This window comes from Petaurus breviceps, unplaced genomic scaffold (assembly GCF_028583685.1).
Source record: "Petaurus breviceps papuanus isolate PSGF00001 unplaced genomic scaffold, PetGlider_PUasm1.0 90977, whole genome shotgun sequence".
Taxonomy (NCBI): Eukaryota; Metazoa; Chordata; class Mammalia; order Diprotodontia; family Petauridae; genus Petaurus; species Petaurus breviceps.
In genome coordinates, this window is record NW_027187391.1 from 17,217,780 (window position 1) to 17,234,273 (window position 16,494).

The following is a 16,494-nucleotide window of genomic DNA, read 5'->3' on the forward strand; positions in this document are numbered from 1 at the left end:
CATTGATTGACTTGAGACATGATTGATTGAGAGGGGAATGATTAGAGTCAAAAGCTACAAAGAAGTTAAAAAAAGATGGAAACTGAAAAAAAGGTCCATAAATTAAAAGGTAATCTGTGTGCTGTGGCTAGTATAGCTTAAATCCTTAATACCAGTGAGAAGAGAATTAATTTGATCTTTATATACAATTTTCAATTTCTACCATGACCAGGTATTAAAATTTAAAAAATTTTAAACTTTACAAAGACTTTCTGAAGACCTTGTATTTCTTTTACTGTAGTCCCTAACCCAGTGGTGGTCAATAAAAACTTCTTGATTGGGGAAAAACCCTTAAAGGATAGAGAAACTTTAAAAAACAAAACAAGAATGTTCACAGGAAATAAGGATTTGGGGCCGTTGATGGGGGCAGGGGTTAGGGAGAGCAGAGTGAGATCAAGCCATCATCAATTGTTTCAGGTGTCAATGATACCCATGCCCATTGTTGTAATAAGGAGTCCTTTAAATGGGACACCTGTTGATCTCCATCAAAATAGGACATAGACCGGATCTTCAGAATTAATAACCCTGCTTTCTTTCAATCCCACTTGATCTTGGTTGTGGCCTTTCATTTGCCTGATGAATAAACATATATCTATTTACCCTATGGCCAGTCACATGTGATTAACTCAGTACTATCTTGTTTTGTTCATGTTAACAGAGGTTAACAAATGCTATTAATGTTTTCCTCAGAGCCAATTTTCAAACAATCATCAATCAGTCAACAAATGTCTATTGCATCTCAGCTATGTTCAAATCACCAAGCTAAGCATTTGCTTGTCCTTTCACCTTTTCAACTATAACCTCCTCCTTAAACCAGTTCCTCTGACTATCTTCCTCCTGGCACTGTTCCCTGTCTTATTTACCCAAACCTGGTTAAGGAGAAGCCACCCATAGCAAGGCCCCTAGCAGTGAAGCTGGGCATGCTCAGTAAACAGGGCAGGTTTATTCAGAAATGGGAAGCTCTTGTCCGCACTCTATCAGCTGGGACAGAGTCGAGTCAAGCAAAGCTCTGCCAGTGCTTTCTACGATGCTAATCCTTGAGCCTGGAAATCTAAAGTGAAGCCCCAGAAGCAGCAGCAGCAACAGCAGCAATCTCATTCTATGCAGCAGCAGCAGGAGCCTGAAGAGACAGACAGCTAAAGAGACGAGCTCTGTTAAGAGCTCTTGCAATGGACTCTGTCCCCTTTCCAGCCTTGTCCTGCTCTGTGAGCTGCCATACTGATAGAGAAAAGTGACTGGCTTGTGCTTGCTACCCAGATGCAGCAGAGAGAGCCACTAACCTCTTATGTTTAATGGAGTGAGAAGGAAGAGGAGGTGCAGGACAGAAAAAAAAAAAAAGAAAAAAGGAACTTCCCTGGGAGGATTCTTTGGGAAACTGGAATTATTTCTGCTTTCTTCTCTGCTTCTGCTTTTGACACTCCCTGCCTGTTGTGGAACTGGGAAAGATGGTCATAGTAGTAACCAGGTTGGTCCATTACTCTCACTTCAGGTAAGAGAAAGCAAGAATCCTTGTGTTTTCTTTCAGAAGAAGGTTTATTACCTTAGGAACTGACAAGCAGGCTAGGTTATTTCAAGTGACCAAAGAAAGGATTCTTGTAAGGTTGTATGTAGGTGCACTCTCCAAGGAGAGACAGGAACTTTAGAGGACCTTTCTGGCCATGGCTTATTTTATCTGGGCAAGATACTGTCCCTGGCTTTATAATACTTTCTCTAAAATCAGCTCTCATAATTCCCTTTAGGGAAGGGGTTAAAAATGCTTCTCAAGGACTTTGGGATACCAAAAACTGACTGAAAAGTCAGTAAGTATCTGTGCTAGAGATAATCATTGTTTCTTTAGAAGAGAGGAAACATTTTGGAGGCTGTTAAAATTAGATGTACAACCTTACTGCCATTGCCCTCTATAAAGCACTTAATTGTTTTAGGCAAAGCTATTCCTGTGGTATTGAACATCAAGTTTCATTTTCAGGCAGGCTTGCTACAATGAATTTCACTTTTAAAATGCATGGGAAAATAATGCATCAAAACTACTTATGAAAGAGCAGCTATCAGGAGAGGGGAGATACGACACTAACTATGAGATTGTGCAGGGTAATGGAAAAATAAGCACCTATCATTTTGCTTTAGATATTGAGGAGGATTTAATGTGAAAGATTTTTAAAGGAAACAAAAGATACACTGAAAAATAGCCTGTTTCAAAAGGATACTTTCAAGTCAAAATTCTAACTGTGACACATATGATTTCAAAATTTTAAAATATAAGTTTGTCTTAAATTGTATTTTTGGTGTTCATACAAACAGTGTAAAATACATGCATATTTTATTTTATTATAACCCTTGTGCCTTAAACATTAAATTATCTTTTGGGGCTTTTATTATTAATTGAATACAGCCTTCTTGACTTCATTTTCTCTTTCCATTGTATCATATTAGTCATATTGGGTGGGTGGAGAGTTCATCTGTAACTTGTAATTCTTTGGAGATTGCAGAGTTCAATAATTCAAAGTTATGTAGCTTCACTGGGAGAATATTGGTATTTTTTTTTTAATTTGTACCTTTGTCTATAGGGAGTGCCAAGGATCTTTGAAAGAACTATACAGTTCCAAAAAATAATCTAGTCTGGTCTTCATGAACCTAATCCTATCATTGAGGAGATCCACTGAAATATATATATTTTTGAAAGGGACACCTTTCCAAATAAATGGTGTAAGAGTAGTGTTTTCACCAACCAAAAAGTGTTGCCATGATAATCAACCATTGGTTTTAACCAGCTGGAGGTAGGAGGGGGAGGGGACAGGTGCTATTCAGAGATCACGGTATTCAGAATCAGAAGACAGGAATTTTAGTTCTGATTCTGTCACCAGCTATGAACTATGGGCAAGTCATTTAACTTATCTGAGCCTCAGTTTCCTCATCTGAAAACTAGAATTATATATTTAGAGTTGAATGGGACCTTAAAACTCATTTTATATTTAAGGAAACCAATGTCTTTAAAGGTTTAAGAATAATAATAGTTGACATTAAAACAGTAATTTAAGATTTTCAAAATATTTTGCATATGTTATCTCACTTGATCCTCCCGACCACCTTGTTAGGGAATTGCTGTTATTTTTCCCTTAAATGACTTACCCAAGATCAAGTTTCCATAATCTCAGAAGTAATAATTGTACTACTTACCAGGTATGATTATTTGGAAAAAAGTATAAATGAAAGATAATGTATTTGTCATTAAACATTTGACTTTTTCTAATTTCTCTAGTCTAGAGAAGGGGAAAGGGAGGAAATAAGCATTTATATAGTATTTACTATGTGCCAGGCACTGTGCTAAGTCTAAGGATATATTTAATAAATACAATACTTCTGAAAAAAAAAAAGGTTTTTGTGGATAGAAGAGCATGCTTTAGACAAGAGGGAGGACGTTTGGTTTACTTTATCTTATTTTGAAAAGCATTGAGGGAGAAAAACAAAGATAAAAATCTACTACCACCCTCCCCACCCCATCTGACTTTTAAGAAAGTTAACTTGATTGAAGTAAGGGACCAGAACTGGGGGGAGGAAGATCATACACATTCTTTCAAAAAAGAAAAAAAAAGAGTGAATTTTTAAACAATTGACTAATAAATTTGGGGGTTTGTATCTAGATTTATTTGTTGGGCACATTTTGTTTCTAGAGCGAGTTTCAAAAATCTCCATAGGCAAAATTTGAAGAGAAGTCACAAAATTCCCTTGCTAGAGGTCCCCAGCATCAATAATTTATACCTGAGATAGCACAGAGCTTGGAATTTATAATCATAATATTGAAATGTAATCATTTGATAGATATATATTCATAAAGCAGAAGAAGTGATAGTGAAGGTTTCACCAATCCTTGAAAGGGCTTGATTAGAAAAAAAAAATTAGACTTAACCTTGGTTACCTAGAGAAAGCTAAATGGATCAGTGAATAGAGTCCTGGACCAGGAGTCAGAAAGACTTGAGTTTAAATCATTCCGCACCCAAATACATACTAGTTTTGCAACTTGGGCAAATCATTAACTTCTGTTTGCTTTAGTTTCCTCATTTGTAAAATATGTGGATGACAATAGTGCCTATTGTAGGGTAAAATGATGTAATATTTGTAAAGGGTTTTTAAATCATCTGGTGTTATATCAGTGATATTATTTACTACTATTAGTATTATTAGTTATCAATCTTAGACATTGCAATGCAAGATAGTAAAGAGAAGAAAAACCAAACCTGAGTATCTTTGATAGAATTTCCTAACCTTAGAAACATTCATTCTATTTTTTAAAATCGAAGCCAATTATTAGCATTGTTTCACTTAGCAAATGAATAAATGAATGGATAGAAAACCCAACTACTCTTTCTGTGTTTTGCTACCCAATTTCTAATCGTCCTCAGTCATTGTTCTCAGAGACTCTTTGAGAACCAGTTTCTTACTCCTTTACTTTGATTGTATATACATTCAATTGGCCCAAACTCTCTCCAACTATTCCCTTTCTTAGCTGACCTGTCTCAGCACAAAAGCAGAGTAAAGAACTGTAATTGTCTTTGTTCTGGCCTCTTGTGTACCTAACCAGACTAGTAGAGAACAGGTTTACACCACACTGGCCACTTTCACAGGGAATTAACATAAAGTGCCTACCCACCCAGAAAGACCTGGAAAGGAACTGTCACTAATAATTCTCTATTCCTTTGTAGAGTGTTTTATAGCGACAAAGATAAAGAATTGTCTTCGAATTTCTAGTGAGCATCTCTGAAATCACTTGATCAAGGAATCTTGGAATGTTGGAGTTCAAAGGTCCATTAAAGATTACCTAGTCAAATACTTTCCTTTTCTAGATAGATAAGGAATTGGAAACCCCAAATGATTTGCCCAAGGTCAAACAAATAAACAGAACAGGGATTCTCTCTGATTTTACAAATCTGCTATTAATTTTCATTGGACTCATACCACACCACACATTGGTCACAAAGCTAATAAGTATCTTAGCTATACTTCAAGCCACATTTTGTGACCCCTAATCATATGATCATGATAGTAATATAGATTTAAAGCTGGATGGTACATTAGAGGCCATCTAGTAACACCACACCCTGCCCCCACCCTAAATTTAAAAATAAGGACATAAGCTCAAAAGTTATGTAATTTGTCCTACTGCTCATAAGCCTTTAGAGACAGGACTAGAACCAGATCCAAGAATAGTCCTCTATACACTTTGCAACACTACCTACAGTACTTTATTTTTTCCTTTTCCAAGTAAGAGTTGAAATCTGGATAGATCCAAAGTATGATAGGGTCAACCTCCCATTGCCTGGCCATATCATCCCATAGCTGAGTGTTAGAGGTGGAGGGTGGAATTGGCCTGCCTCTACCTACTTCTAAAATCCCTACCACTAGAGTGCTAGACCAGGAGTCAGGAAGACCTGAGTTCAAATCCTACCTCAGATACTCACTAGCTAGTTGTGTGATCTTAGGCAAGTCACTTAACCTCTGCCTACCTCAGTTTTCTTATATATAAAATAGAGAAACTAATAGTATCTACTTCTCAGAGTTGTTCTGAGAATAAAATGTGATAATATTTGTAAAATGCTTTGCAAACCTTAAAGCACTATTTAAATCCTGGATATTATAATATTATCATCTCATTACAGTCTTCCAGCCACTACCTTTAACCTGAACATTCTGAAAACCTATAAAATCTATGAAGCTATAGAACTTATAAAACCTATAAGCCTATAAAACCTAAAACCTATAAAACCTCCAACTTCCTGCCATTTTTTTCTTGGTATAAGTTGGAAACCAAGTGGAATAATGTTAATTCCTAAATGGAATTTGTCCACGGGGGAAGCCAAACTAATATATGTGGTCATTCATGATATATTTCAGTATGTATGTGAAATGATATTTATTCTAAATGGCTAAATTTAGTAGGCCCAGAGTTTCCCTTTTACAATGTCTCTTTACTTTTTCACTCACATTTCTTTACTTTTAAAAATTATTATTGTTTCTTACAGCACCTTCATTTCCAGATATCATTCCTCCTCCTCTACTCATGAGGAAACCCTCCTGACAAAAAATAAAGAGGGAAAAAGTTGTTCTGCAAAAATATCGCACCTATCAAAGCACTAGGACAATAGATGCAACATTATATAGCCACAGGCCCCCACACCTGCAAGGATTCTTCCTACCTTGTTCAAGCACAGTTAGTGCAGACAAAAACTTTTTCCTTATAGATATAATTTTGAATAATTAACAAAGTAACTTCCTCTTGAATAGAGTTTCTTAACTTTTTTTGGTATCACAGACCACTTTTGACAGTCTGGTAAAGCTCACGGACCTGTTTTCAGAGTAATATTTTTAAAAGTATAAAATACAACACATAGCATTACAAGGGAAAATAATTATATTGAAATAGTTTTATGTATGTATGTGTGTATATATGTAGATGTATGTATAGGTGTATATTTTAAACAAATTCACAGAACCCAGATGAAGAGCCCCACGCTAAAAATATTCTGCACTTTATGCATTTAACTAGTACTTAGTGGTTCAGATTGATTAAGTCATTTTAGAACAAGTTGCTTACATACTCTGATCTCAAGGTACGATGCTTTGTTTCTTTCCTCAGTTCTAGGAAGCTTCTTGTCCTCAAAATTGCCCATAATTTTAAAAGATGTAGATGTTTAATATACCAATCCATTGTTCGTTCTTCTTTCTCAAAGAGGACCAATGATATCAGGAGGGTGATGTCTTGACTTGCAAGTGAATATCATTAAAGGGGTTTGAAAGTTTTTTGTTTTGTTTTGTATTACAAAGACCTTTCAGACCTCAAGACTGACATGCTTATGTCCTCCCCATTATAACTCAATACTGAATCTCAAATTCTCTGAGAAAATGACAATGATCTCATAAAATGGGATTTATCTCGGATGAAAGTTGCTGCTAGGAAGCCCTAAAAGTTCATATGTGGAACACTACTTCTTGAATCCAGTGTATGAGAATGGAAAGGGCCCTATCTCTGCATTCAGAGGACCTAAGTTCAAATCTCATCTCAAATGGAATTTAAATCCCTACTACTTGTGTGACTTTGGGCAAATCACTTAACCTCCCTGACCTCAGTTCTCCCCTCTGTAAAACAAAGTGGGGTGGGCTAGAAAGCCTCTGGAGTCCCCTCCAAATATAAATCTAAGATCACGTGAAAACAATATAAATAGGCCTCATTCTACTAATGTTGGAAGCTAAGCAAGCCACTTCTTAATTCTTAGAATACAGGTCTGTATTAAGATCTGGAACAACGGATAAATACTCCAGGAATCCTTGAGAACTCATCAAGCCTTGGCTCATTCTCAGATTTTAAGATTCCAGGGTAAGGTGGTTTAGTGTTGGAACCAACATAGATTCAGGAGTACTCTAGAATTGAGGTGGCCCAGAACCCACAGGTATGCTGGTAAAATGTTTAATAGTGAGCTCTCTGAAAACACATGACACACTTTTAGGTTTAATTTGCATTATTAACATTTTCTCTATGGCTTCTTAAGTCTAGACAATAAACAAAACAATCAAGCCCTGATTATTAACATTTGTCTATTTCCAAAGTGTAAAATGATCGTTCTGAAATTTTAACAATTGACTGGCTCCAGCATACTTCTTCCCAGAACCCTTTCCTCCAGTTTTTTGGGCCAAGTAGGATTTGGACTGATGTAAGTCTGAAAGGAGCAAAGCAAAATGTGTTAAAGAATTCCTCTTTCAGGGGAAATTCTGCAAAAGAGTGGAACAAGACAGAACTCTATGCACTGTATACCTTGCAGTATAGATATTTAAAATGGAGGCTTAGGAAGAGAACAGAGTAGACATTTAGCCTCCTTATTACATTTCTTCCAAAAAATACTTAATATATCCATTTCTTCTTCAACATTCTGGTTTTAAAATTGGATGTATTTTATGTAATCATACCCTGAACTCTATTAAATATAATATCTCATTATATTAATCAGTTTTTGTCTATGGACTGTTGAGTCAACCAATTAAAGTACACTATTAATGAAAAATGAATAGATATTCTATTTTGAGTGTTTGCTTCAGCGTGACATATTATCTGGGCAAGTGTCCCAAGTAATATCCTGTCTTGTACAAGATATCTGATTATTTTTTTTTTAGGTGTAGGAACTCTCTGATGAAAACTCCCAACTAAAACAAAAGTCACTGCTGCCTAGTCTTATTATATTTCTTACAACTATTATTATCATGATTATTAACATGTACATAAATTATGTAATAAACCTTTAAAACTCAAATAAATGACAGCTAATCTCCCCAACTACTGCATCCTAAGGTGTTCCAGGTCTCACCATCTGACTTGTTCCTAAACCCTGGAGATTCCCAGACATTATTATGTGACCCACTAATGTACAACAAGAATCCTGGGCTTTTTTATCTTTTCTACAACTGAACACTCTTCTCTGTCATTCGTCTTCAGCATGATTCATCTCCACCACTTTCTTATCTAGAACTCCCCCAAAGTAGAGTTTGTGCTCCTGAGATGAGAGCAGATTGTCTTGGTTTGGGATTCCTGACTTCATTCAAGTCTCAGCTTAAGTCCTATCTTCTCCAAGGAGACTTCCCTTCTTAATCTGGGTGCCTTGGCTTTATCAAGAGTTTATCCTTTATACGTCTTGCTTGTACATAGTTTGTACATTGTTCCCCCCTCCCCCATTAGACTGTGAGTTTCTTGAGAACAGGGGCTATTTTTTTCTAATTATTTATTATTTATTTTTCGTTTTCAAGATTCACTTTTATAAGATTTTGAGTTCTAAATTTTCTCCCTTCCCTCCCCCCTCCCCAAGAGGTTATGCAATCTGATATAGGCTATACATGTACATTCATATTAGACATATTTCCACATTAGTCATGTTGTGAAAGAAAAAATCAGAACAAAAGACAAAAACCACAAGAAAGAAAAAAGAGAGAAAGCAAATAATATTCTTCCATCTGAATTCAGACTCCATAGTTCCTTCTCTAGATGCAGGTAGCATTTTCCATCATGAGTCTTTTGAAGTTGTCTTAGATCCATCCTTTCATTGCTGAGAAGAGCTAAGTCTATCAAAGTTGATCATCACATAATGTTGCTGTTACTATGTACAATTTTCTGCTGGTTCTGCTCACTTCACTCAGCATCAGTTCATGTAAGTCTTTCCAGGTTTTTCTGAAATCCACCTGCTCATCATTTCTTACAAAATAATAGTATTCCATTATATTCATATACCACAAGTTGTTCAACCATTCCCCAGTTGATGGACATCCCCTCGATTTCCCGTTCTTTGCCACCACAAAAGAACTGCTATAAATATGTTGTACATGTGGGTCCTTTTCCCTTTTTATGATGCCTTTGGGATACAGACCTAGAAGTGGTATTGCTGAGTCAAAGGGTATGCACAGTTTTATGGCCCTTTGGTCATAATTTCAAATGGGAGCAAGGACTGACTTTTGCCCTTCTTTGCATCTTCAGCACTTTTGCACGGTTCCTGGCACATTGTTAGTGCTTGTTGACTTGACCAGTTGACAGCTCTTCTCTATTTATGTCATTATCATTTAGCACAGTGCTTCACACAAAGTAAAAGCTTAAATAGTTTAAAAAATTATTTTGTTAATAATAGGAGCCGTTCATATGCATGTAGCATTTTTTTAATTTTAAAAATGAGAATGGTAATAGTATTTCCTTTTTAGAGATGAGGAAACTAGGACTCTGAGAGGTAAAAGTAACTTGTCTTGTATTAAAACAAACAGCTTGCAAAACTATTATGCCAACATGCTTTTAAGGATCCAGGAAATAGTAGAGGGTGACTCATGGCTGCCATTACTGCAACCATCACTTTATACTACATGCACGTCCTGTTGACAGGGTGTAAGTTGCCCTTGTAAATGAAGGACAATACTTTTGGACTTATCCTATATCAAAAGAATTCAACTCAATAAGCACTTATTAAATGCCTACTATTCATCAAGCACCATGCCAGACATTAGGGATAGAAGAACAAAAATAAAAGCAGAGCAAAAAGTGGTGTTCCACGGAGGAACTTTTAGGGCTTCCTAGCAGCAACTTTCATCTAGATAAATCCCAATTCATGAGGTTGTAGTCATTGTTTTTTTTTTTTAAGCAATCAGGGTTAAGTAACTTGCTCAAGGTTACACGGCCAGTTATTTTTGTGTGGGTGCCGAGTATCTGAGGCCAGAACTGATCCCAGGTTTCCCGACGCAGGGGCTGGCACTCTTACTCACTGTGCCTGCCACCTGGCCACCCCTGTAGTCATTTTATTACAGATTTGAGATTCAACACTGAGTTATCGTGGGGAGGACATAAGCATGTCAGTCCCGAGGCCTGAAAGATATTTGTCAAAAAAAAAAAAAAAAAACCCTTTCAAACCCCTTTCATGACATTCATTTGTAAGTCAAAGCATCACCCTCCTTCGAAAAAGAATGGTGAACATCAATAGATCAGCATATTAAATATCTGTTTCTTTTATCTGTATGTTATGTCCACATACAAATAAATACAAAATATCTAGAAAAGAAATACAAAGTCATTTCTAGTGGGGTAAGGGGTACCTACAATGAGGGAATTGGGAGAGTCTTCTTGATGGTGAGTCTTGAAGGAAGCTAGAGATTCCAAGAGGCAGAGGGAGGAAGGAGTATATTGTAGGCATAGGGAGAAAGAGTGTGCAAAGTACCAAAACCAGAAGAGGAGGAGAAGGAGAAGGAGAAGGAGAAGGAGAAGGAGAAGGAGAAGGAGAAGGAGAAGGAGAAGGAGAAGGAGAAGAAGCTGTTAACTGATGGAATTCAATATTAATGGAACACTTAAGTTTGGAAAGGGCAATTTTTACTAATTAAACTCACTATTTCATTCAAGATTATATAAAGTATTGTCAGAAGAAGTCCAGGTGAGCCTCTAAGATTTGCTGAGAATCTTCATCAGACAATAAAATATTAACCAAAAAAAGTGTGGATTTTTAAATATCAATGGGCCAAAAAAATGTCAGTGGGCCAGGAAGTCCTATTCTAACTGAGGAAATCGTGAACTCTGATAAATTTATTGGTACACTGAGAAGCAGAATTGTTTTAGAATTACAAAATTTTCCAAGTGGAGATAAATGCTACAAAATGACTTTGCATCATGCCGCATCACAAAAAGTTAAGAAGTTTGGCCAAGAGATAGACATAAAAATGCTCCAATGTCTACCAATGACCAGGTTTGAACCCTATCGAAAACCTATTGACTAATTCCCTAAATGATAAATGGGTCAAATGAAGTGAATGGGCAGTTTTCAGAGGAAGAAATTCAAGCTATCAATGTTTTGGTTGTTTTTCCAGTTGTATAACTCTTTGTGACTCTATTTGGGGTTTTCTTGACAAATATACTAGAGTCATTTGTCATTTCATTCTTTGGCTCATTTTACAGGTGAAGAAACTGAGAGGAATAGGGTTAAGTGACTTGCTCAGATTTAAGTGTCTAAGGCCATATTTGAATGCAGGAAGATGAGTCTTCCTGACTCCAGGCCTGGTACTGTATCCATTGTGCCACCTAGCTTCCCAAGCTATTGATAATTATGTAAAAAAAAATGCCCTAAATCATTAATAGATAAAAGCAAATGGAAGCAATTTTGATATCCTACCTCACACTCATCTGACTGGCAAAACTGACCAAAAAAGAAAAATGACAAATGCTGAAGAAGCTATAGAAAAACAGGGTCATTATTTCAGCTATGAATTGATCCAGCTCTTCTATAAAGCAATATGGAAATATGCCCCCCAAAATATCAAACTGTTGACTTGGTGCTTCCACTACTAGGTTTATACTTGAACATATGATCAAAGGAAGAGAAAAAAGACTTATATGTACAAAAAAAAATTTGTAGCAGTCCTTGTTGTGGTGGCAAGCAACTGGAAACAGAGGTGTCCATCAACTAGGTAATGCTTGAACAAGGTAAGGCATATGAATATAATGCAGTACTGTTGTGCTATAATAAATGATGAAAGGAGCAGTTTCAGAAAAACCTAGGAAGACTTGTTTCAACTGACACAAAGTGAAGCAAGTAGAACCAGGAAGACAATTTATATAATGACAGCAATATTGTAAAGACAACTTTGAATGAAAGCAACTCTAATCAATACAGTAACCAAATAGAATTCTAGAGGATTCATGATGAAACATGCTACCTAGCTCCCAATAGAGACCTGGTGGTCTCAGAACACAAATTGAGACTTTTTAAAAAATATGGCCAATGTCTCTATACATGTTTGTAATGTGAGTTTTATTTTCATGCTTACTCAACGGGGTATAGGAGGCACAAGGGACAGCAGGTGAATCTTCATTTGAAAATAAAATTTAATTTTAAAAATCTATGGGCCATAATTAAGGCTAGAATTGAAAAATAAATCATCAAAGATACATATAATATCCAATATGATAAATAATTTCATAATAAGAAATTAGAAAATGTTTCAGTCTTATAAATTCAATGCCAAATAGAGTAAAACAAGTAATTATAGCTAAAAGAGATCATATTGCATGTTTTTCTTTTTTTTAATTAATTTTTAGTTTTCAACATTTGCTTCCATAAGATTTTCAGTTTCAAATTTTCTCCCCCTCCTTCTCTCCCCTCCCCAAGATGGCATGCAATCTGATATAGACTCTACTTATACATTCATATTAAACATATTTTCACATTAGTCATTGTGTAAAGAAGAATTAGAACTAATGGGAGGAACCATGAGAAAGAACAACAAAACAAAACAACAAAAGGAAAGGAAAGCAAATTGTATGCTTCCATCTGCATTCAGACTCCAAAGTTCTTTCTCTGGGTGTGGATAGCATTTTCCAACTTTAGTCTTTTGGAGTTGTCTTAGATCCTTTCATTGCTGAGAAGAGCTAAGTCTATCAAAGTTGATCATCATACAATGTGGTTGTCACTGTGTACAACGTTCTCCTGGTTCTGCTCTCTTCACTCAGTATCCGTTCATATAAGTCTTTCCAGGTTTTTCTAAAGTCAGTTTACTCATCATTTCTTATAGCACAATGGTATTCCATTATATTCATATATGACAACTTGTTCAGCCATTCCCCAATTGATGGGCATTCTCTCAATTTCTGATTCTTTGCCACCATAAAAAGAGCTGCTATAAATATTTTTGTACATGTGGATCCTTTTCCCTTTTTTTATGATCTATTAGTGATACAGACCTAGAAGTGGTATTGCTGGGTCAATGTATAGTTTTATAACCCTTTGGGCATAATTCCAAATTGTTCTCCAGAATGGTTGGATCAGTTTACAACTCCACTAACAATGCATTAGTGTTCCAATTTTGCATGTTTTCTGAAGAGGAAAAAATTGTAAGGTTTTCTGTATCAATCAATAAATGTTACCTTATCCTAAATAATTCACACAATTATAGACTGTATGGATGACAGTAATATAGATATTGGCCTACCTTGACTGCAATTTAGACTAGAATTTAAATGGAAGATTATTAAGACTCCTGCATTAGTGAGGTAAAAGAGACAAATTATTTACCTAGAACTTTGATATAACAAGTAATTTCATCTAATGGCAAGGTTTTAGGAAAAAAAAGAAATGTGGCATAGTTTTGTGCTATCAACAATATTGAAATTCAGGTTGTATTCCTTGATTTATTCAGCAAAGGAATGTAATTTTTAAAAAAATCATGAGCTTGAGGTAAAATGTGCTGACTTGGTTAAGGAAACTGGCAGATTGAGAGAAATGAGATTGTCTCTCATGGTGAATTTTATCAGAATAATGTTAGCTGTCTGTGACCTTTGTTACAATTACCAGTCACCTGATGTCTGTCTGTCTGCTGTGATTGTAATACTCAAACACATTTAGATCAGATAGCTTTTCTTAGTTCCTCCTCCGTTGGAGCCCCATGGGATTTGGTGTCAAGCTAGGGAGAGAATGACTTGAATCTTGCGATTCTTATTCAGTTTCTTTGCAACCAGTTCAAATGTACATGTGCTTTTTATAAAATGGCTACAAGGCCAGCATGATCTTCCTTCTGATTTTTTTTCCCCCTCCCTTTACCTTACACAGCTGTTTTTCTGCAGCTCTTCCTCTTTCCTTTGCAGGGAAAAAATAAGCATTTGTTTAAGGTGTTTTTTTTTTTTAACAATGTAAAGTCCTTGTTTTGTTCAAGCTTTTGTTTCTTCCTCTTTCTTACAGCCATGTGCTATATGGGTATGTTTATTTTCTTTCTGTCCATTGTTACTTGTAATGTTCTGCAGCCAAGTTTTGTCAGAAAACAATTTAGGCAGAAAAAAAAAGTTAACAAGAGAGAAATAGTTCATGTTGAAGAAACAAATGTTTTGGCAGTTAATAAAGTAATCTCGACACTTCTAAGCAAAACAAAAAAACTTTCTAATATAGTGCTGTTTATAAAGAACAACATTTTTGTTGTAGTTTTATGTCTGCATTTTTTTTTATTCTTCAGGAATTTTAAAAAATAGTTATAATTGCACAAGCAAAGCTTAGATTTGGGCTTTCAAAAGTCAAAAATATAAGAGGAAAACTCTATATGAAGTTTCATAGTTATTTCTCCAGGCTTTGAAAGAACTGTCTCAGCAGTAATTATGTTGACATGCTTTCATTGAACCAAATATCCATCAAGCTCTCAAAACTACATGAAACCATATTGTACAAGTAAATCTTCCTGGTGATCACCAACATGAAATACAAAATAAGAGATTTGTCAAGAGGCTTAACAAAAATAATATGCAAAACGTGGAGGAATTCACTTATTAAGAAGTTGATAAATGCAAGTTTCAACTCAGCTGCCTTCAATGAAACGACCATTGTTTAGCATTCTGTTGAGGTGTTTATAGAAACTAAGACACGCAAATATATCCTTCAAATCTATATCTAGTAGCAATAGACACCATTTGTTGTTCTTTCATCTTCCTGAACTACTTCTCCTCACCTGTTCTCCCCTCAAATGTACAGCCTGGGGCCCAACTGCTTTATTCTTTTATTTTATTTTTGGCCTAATTCCTATTTATTTCTATGTATTAAGCATTAGAAGCAATCCTATTAAAAGGCTATTGAAATTGACATTTAATAAGAGAAGAAAGAAAGGAGCCATAGAAGACCCCAATCTTAGAAGAGGATTAAAGTTAATTAGCTCATTTTCATTGATATTTTAAGCACAGCCATTGAGGGGCTAGGTAGGGGAAAGGATAAATTATGATACCATGGTGGTCCTGTTCAGACACATTGATTCATTTAGAAGAATTAATTGAAATAAGAAAGTTTTTTAAAAAGATAACATCCTGGATTGCTTAACTCATATCTTTTCCCCCTGTTTAATTCAGCAAACATTTGTTCATATCATACTTTGCTAAATGCTTGTGCTCAGAACTCAGTCTAGTATGGAGATGTTGTTAAGTCATTTGAATCATGTCCAATTCTTTGTAAGCCCCATTTGGGGTTTTCTTGGCAAAGATACAGAGTGGTTTGACATTTCCTTCTCCAGTTCATTTGACAGATGAGGAAACTGAAGCAAACAGGGTTAACTGACTTGCCCAGGGTCACACAGCAAATGTCTGAGACTGCATTTGAATTCAGGTCTTCCTGACTCCAGGCCAGGCCCTCTATCCACTGTATCACCTAGCTATCCCTAGTAGGGGAATAGGACAAGAAATATAGTCATAATTAATACATTGATTAGTGTCTAAAAGAAATGTGAACAAAGAGAACTTGGTCCTAAATTCAAAGATAGAAATTTGTTGCATTGAATTGAATTGCTCTGTTAGGAGATCTGATTACAAAATGTTATCCATTCATTCAATCAGTTGATCTTGGAGGAAAAAAAAAAGATTTAGAATTGCTCAGAGGTTGTAGCTTATTCAGTTCTTCAAGTTTTTGTTAAGTCTCTACTTGGTGCAAGGCACTAGGCCAGGTGCTATGTATGCAAGGACCAAAAATCGAACTAAGGTCTTCTCTTGGTGAGTTTACATTTTGTGATGGAGATGCCAAGGACATATAAATAAACTGCTGTGCATATATTTTGTATTTTGGAGTAGAGCAAGAGAGAGCACTAATAACTGAAGATGAATCAGGGAACGCCTTAAGTAGAAAGTAGAATCTGAGCTGAGTATCTAAGGAAGCTGGAGGGCTTTCATGAAGGGAAGTTTTCCAGGCATGGACCACAGTCACTGAGGCAAGAAATGAAATGTCATACAAAGGAAATAGAAAATAGGTCTGTTGGACAGATCTTTGAGAGAAAGTGATGGGGAGTAAGTCTGGAAAGGTAAAAGGGAGCTAGATTATGGAGGATTTTTAAATGCCAAAGGACTTTATATTCTAGCTTAGAGGCCATAGGAAACCTCAGAATACCTTGGGGTTTTGTAATACAATCCCTTCCATTTACAAATTAAAGAACTGAGACCCAGAG

General features: G+C 35.8%; 1 long non-coding RNA gene across 1 annotated transcript in view; it reads left to right on the forward strand.

The window, feature by feature from the left end:
- The first annotated feature begins 884 nt into the window (after window positions 1-884).
- Window positions 885-16,494, forward strand: part of LOC138153085 (uncharacterized) — a 48,691-nt gene continuing 33,081 nt past the window's right edge. The window contains exon 1 of the long non-coding RNA XR_011166287.1: window positions 885-1,528. This is a non-coding gene — a long non-coding RNA (uncharacterized lncRNA). The remainder of the gene's footprint in view (window positions 1,529-16,494) is intronic.